The sequence below is a fragment of the Mytilus edulis genome, chromosome 4 (assembly GCF_963676685.1).
Source record: "Mytilus edulis chromosome 4, xbMytEdul2.2, whole genome shotgun sequence".
NCBI classification, from domain to species: Eukaryota; Metazoa; Mollusca; class Bivalvia; order Mytilida; family Mytilidae; genus Mytilus; species Mytilus edulis.
Window position 1 is genome coordinate 40,254 of NC_092347.1, and position 6,000 is coordinate 46,253.

Here is a 6,000-nt window from a genome sequence, read left to right on the forward strand (position 1 = left end):
ATTTTGTTAAATTATACATTTTATGCAACTTCATATTTGATTATTGGTGTTCATTTACGCACGACATGAAAAAATATTGCCGCTGTAAATGTACAGTACTGTTTGCATTTTTATATGTATGCATTTGCCCCTTAAATTCCATTCATTATTTGTCAATCCCAAATATTAGGATTTATTTTTGTGTTTTATCGATGTAGGCAAGGGTCACGATCGAATTTTCTAGAAATAAAGTACCGCACGGTTTTAAGGTGTGTAAATTTTTCATCGTGCACGGTATGAAAAGTACAAGCAACCTGTATGCTTATGATTGTTATTTTGTACTTTCAGTTTTTCCCCCTCTCCGGGGGTCTGTATACCAATCAACAGTTGAACTCTCAACGGCTTATCAGTACACTGACAGTACAACATGGAAGGGGATAGATACATATAGTATCAAAGGGAATGCAACACATATTTACAGCACTACAGGGAATAGCATAGATACTCATAGTATCAAAGGGAACGCGACACATACTTACAGTACTACAGGCAAGGGGATAGATACATAAAGTATCTAAAGGAACACGATACATACTTACAGTACCACAGGGAAGGGAATAGATACTTTTAGTACCAAAGGGAACGCAATACATACTTACAGAACTACAGGAAAGGGGATAGATACTTATAGTATCAAAGGAAAGCGACACATACTTTCAGTAACACAGGGAAGGGGATAGATACATATAGTATCAAAGGGAACACGACACATACTTAAAGTACCATAGAGAAGGGGGAAGATACTCATAGTATCAAAGGGAACGCGATACATACTTACAGTACCACAGGGAAGGGGATAGATACTCATAGTATCAAAGGGAACGCGAAGCATACTTACAGTACCACAGGCAAGGAGGTAGATACTCATAGTATCAAAGGGAAGACAATACATACTTACAGTACCACAGGGAAGAGGATAGATACTGTAACGATAACCGAGCGGTCAAGCTTTGGTGTTAACTATAAATATTGGAACCCTTAAATTGTCTCTAAATACAACTTGTTATGAAACTAACAAGCCAACATTATACGGAAATAGTCTAGTTATTTCTGGTTATTCAATCGCTTGGAATTAGCGTGTGTCACTTGCCCAGGGTAAAGTAGTACTGAAGCCTTTTTTGCTTACTCCACTGTATTTATACTTTGGTAAACCATTACCAAAATGGTTTAACATTTACCATTTCGGCTTACCATTTCCGCTTACCATTTACCTAAATTACCAAACCCAGAACCGACGTCATAGAAAAATAAGGTTATGACGTCATTGGTGTACTTAAAATGAAGTAAACAATTCACAGCTGTTCCGATAGTATCTTCTTCACTTGACAAATGTTCATAAACCACCAACACATCTTCTTCTCATTACGAAAGTTCATAAAATACGAGTTTGCTTATTTTAACAAATGTTTATATAGAGCACTGACAAATCTTCTTCACTTGACGTTCTAGACGAATGTTCATTAAGAGCAACACTTCTACTTCGCGTTATGCATGTTCTCACATCAGAAATAATTCTGTGTATTTTGACAAATGTTTATTGAGAATCATCAAATATTCTCAGCGGGACGAATGTTCATAGAGCACTATTGTACAAATAATTTTCCTGAAAACAAATTACATATTACACAACAATCAATAAATGTTTACAATATCAATAAAAATCTGAAATAAATTGTCATTTAATTAAAAAAAACTCTTTCCCTTATCCAATATATATATATATACATTGACTTTTATCTTTAAAAATCAAACTCAATAATCGTATATCTATGTCTGCAACAATGAGACACGATACCGAGTATTTATTAGACTGTGTTGGTAATACATCAGTCCCCATCGGCATAACTACGCTTCCATTAGCCATGCAGGGGTAACCCACTACGTGTATTGGTTAACACTGTCTTCACAATCATGGACATGGTATTATTCATGGATGAATAACAAATAAAAAAAAACTACCCACATACAATGGACCTGGTATCAATCAAACAATGTAATTTCATGTCAAAACATTGACAATTAACTATCAGAATATATTATCTGACTGAATTTCTCAAAATTATTGGACTCCTCTAAATCATAATTAGTCTCAGCTAAAACTTGGTACTCAGTTTCAGCTACATAAAGTTTCCCCGACCAGTCATTTAATCTGCCACTATTCTTGGAATTAAATTGTTAGTTTTGTTATACGGCATTTTTGAAAGACAACCTGAAATGTCATCAAATTGTTAAGACAAATAAATTTCCCTATTTAAATCAAAATTATCATATTCATTTACAGCACGGACTGGCTTAGTGTCGTAATTTACGTCTATTGTTTTGGAAGGCTTCATATTCAAGAGCTACTTGAATGGCGTTATCAATATTTTTTGCTTTGGCCTGGAAAATAGCCCATTCCATGTCAGCATCATTAAGGGAATCAATAAAACAATCACGTGCTAAAAGTTCCTTAACCTCCATTGGAGCTGATGGATACGCTAATCTTACTAGACGTTTTATGTCTTGGCCTAATACAGGTATTTGTTCCGTGCGTCCGCGTATTTTACTTTTCATTTGCGCCCTGTACATTTCTGCTTGGTTTTCTGATTGAAAACGTGACGCTAAAGCGGCAGTCAGTTGTACAAAATTGGTCCGCATCTCTGGTCTTAAATTGGTTAAAATACTTTGGGCGGAACCTCTTAAGCTAGTAGCTAATTCTAAAGCTTTCTCTAGTTCAGACCATTTATTAATTGCCGCAATTAATTCAAACTGAACTAAATAGTCTTCCCAATTTCCCTCCCCATCAAAAAGTGCTGGTTTCTTTTTGTAACAGTTTGTATTTTGAAAGTTTATTTCATAATCACGCTCAAAATTTGGTTTATTGCTAATGCCAGAATAATTTAAATTACTGTTCATTTCATCAGTACGGTGTTCATGGTCGGTTCTGTTAACCCCAACTCTGAATCGTCCGCGGGACGTCAAAGGTAATGCTTGGTACGTTGCCCCCATATTATGGAGTACGCCCCGGTCCAAAGTCCTAGGTAAATCTCCCGAATCCCATCTGGATTCACAAGACGTCGCGACCCGTCTTGTATTCCCGGAGTCTCCCTCAGCAGAACCCTTTGCCTCAGCAGTATTCTCTGCTCCAGCATGATAACCCTCTGATATAGTAGAACCCTCTGCTTTCGGACTCCAAAACCCATACCTAAACCTGGCAACATGGTTATAAAGAGTGCTTGACTCTTCACCAAGATTCTGTTTTACCGGCCACGTCGCATTTGGTTCCAAATCAAAACCGTTGCCCTATTTGAAACTTCCTTATTTTTCGCTTGGTCAATGGCCACTTTCGTTGATGGTGATAGACCTCCTGACAATGGCCTTTTGTCAGTATGGTGTATACCATCCTTTTCGTATCTATCTGTATTCTCTTGTGAGGGCCATTGATCTTGGTTCACTCTTATGCTTATCTCTCCGGTCGGCGTCAAATCATGGAAAGTTTCACAGGACCGAAATCGGGGGAGTACTGGTCTACCCTGGGCAGTTAACCTAGGTGTTTCAAATCTATTTTCCGCGCTATCCATTTTACTTATTTTATTTATGCCTTATCTTAAAATTTTATTCAACTTATTGTAAGAATATAAAAATGTAGGTACGTGCCTCCGCTGACACCACTGTAACGATAACCGAGCGGTCAAGCTTTGGTGTTAACTATAAATATTGGAACCCTTAGTGTGTTGCTATAAGACTGGAATATATGAACTAAAGTTATAACTGGCGACTCTTCTTTGGTAACGTGGTTCTCTGGTATCGTGGTATTCGGGTAGATCTACAATTGGTTCTGTATAGGTTTTGTGGTACGTTGTGGTATTCTGATAGATCTTAGTTTGGTTCCGTTTAGGTTTTTGTAAGAATAACAGACTCGTCGAATAAAAATCAACTTGTATTTTATACGTGCAATAAATATCAGCAATTCGTAGACATAATAAATAACTTAAGTAACAGTATTCTAGTTTAACAAATAAATACCTTACTTTATTAGAATATCGTAAAGAAAATGGATAGAGGAACTATAATACATAAATACCTAGAAAGTTTACGAACAAGATAGTTTGGTAATCGGCAAATGCTAACGGAAATTCAATGTCAAAACTGATAACGTTTCTCTCGAGAAGTAATTATCTACATACAACTTGTTATGGAACTAACAAGCCAACATTATACGGAAATAGTCTAGTTATTTCTGGTTATTCAATCGTGTGTCACTTGCCCAGGGTAAAGTCGTACTGAAGCCTTTTTGGCTTACTCCACTGTATTTATACTTTGGTAAACCATTACCAAAATGGTTTAAATATACCATTTCGGCTTACCATTTCCGCTTACCATTTACCTAAATTACCAAACCCAGAGCCGACGTCATAGAAAAATAAGGTTATGACGTCATTGGTGTACTTAAAATGAAGTAAACAATTCACAGCTGTTACGAGAGTAAAAACATGGACGTTAAGAATAATAAAAAGTTAACAATGTTTACACAAAGTTGTACAAGAAATATAAAATAAACACAGTCATTTAACGGTAAGGTTTTAACAACATCATCACACAATTTTAGGGAAAACAAGTTCCATTTTAAGGAACCCCCATTTTGTTACAATACTTATAGTATCAAAGGGAACGCGACACATACTTACAGTACTACAAAGAAGGGGATGAAGACTTAAAGTATCCAAGGGAACGCGATATATACTTACAGTACCACAAGGAAGGGGAAAGATACTTATAGTATCAAAGAAAAGCGACACATACTTTCAGTAACACAGGGAAGGGGATAGATACATATAGTATCAAAGGGAACGCGACACATATTTACAGTACCAGAGGGAAGGGGATGAAGACTTAAAGTATCCAAGGGAACGCGATATATACTTACAGTACCACAAGGAAGGGGAAAGATACTTATAGTATCAAAGAAAAGCGACACATACTTTCAGTAACACAGGGAAGGGGATAGATACATATAGTATCAAAGGGAACGCGACACATACTTTAAGTACCATAGAGAAGGGAATAGATACTCATAGTATCAAAGGGAACGCGAGGCATACTTACAGTACCACAGGCAAGGAGGTAGATACTCATAGTATCAAAGGGAAGACGACACATACTTACAGTACCACAGGGAAGAGGATAGATACTTATAGTATCAAAGTGGACGCGACACATACTTACATTACTACAAAGAAGGGGATAGATACTTATACTAAAAAAAGGAACGCGAGACATACTTACAGTACCACAGGCAAGGGGATAGATACATGTATTATCAAAAGGAACGCAACATATACTTACAGTATCACAGGAAATGAGATAGATACATATAGTATCAAAGGGAAGGCGACACATACTTACAGTACCACAGGGAAGGCGATGGATACTTACAGTATCCAAGGGTGGCGATACATACTTACAGTACCACAGGGAAGGGGAAAGATATTCATAGTATCAAAGGGAACGCGACACATACTGACAGTACCAGAGGGAAGGGATAGATACTTATAGTACTTATAATATCAAAGGGAACGCGACACATACAGTACTACAGAGAAGGGGATAGATACTTATAGTATGAAAAGGAACGCGACACATCCTTACAGTACACCAGGCAAGAGGATAGATACATGAATCAAAGGGAGTGCGACGCATACTTACAGTATCACAGGGGAGAGGATTGATACATTTATTATCAAAGGGAAAACGACACATACTTACAGTACCACAGAGAAGAAGATAGATACTTCTAGTATCAAAGGGAAAGCGAAACATACTTACAGTACCACAGGGAAGTGGATGGATATTGAAAGTACCAAAGGGAACGCGGTACATACTTACGGTAGCACAGGGAAGGGGAAAAATACTCATAGTATCAAAGGGAACGCGACACATACAGTACCACAGGCAAGGGGATAGATACTTATAGTATTAAAG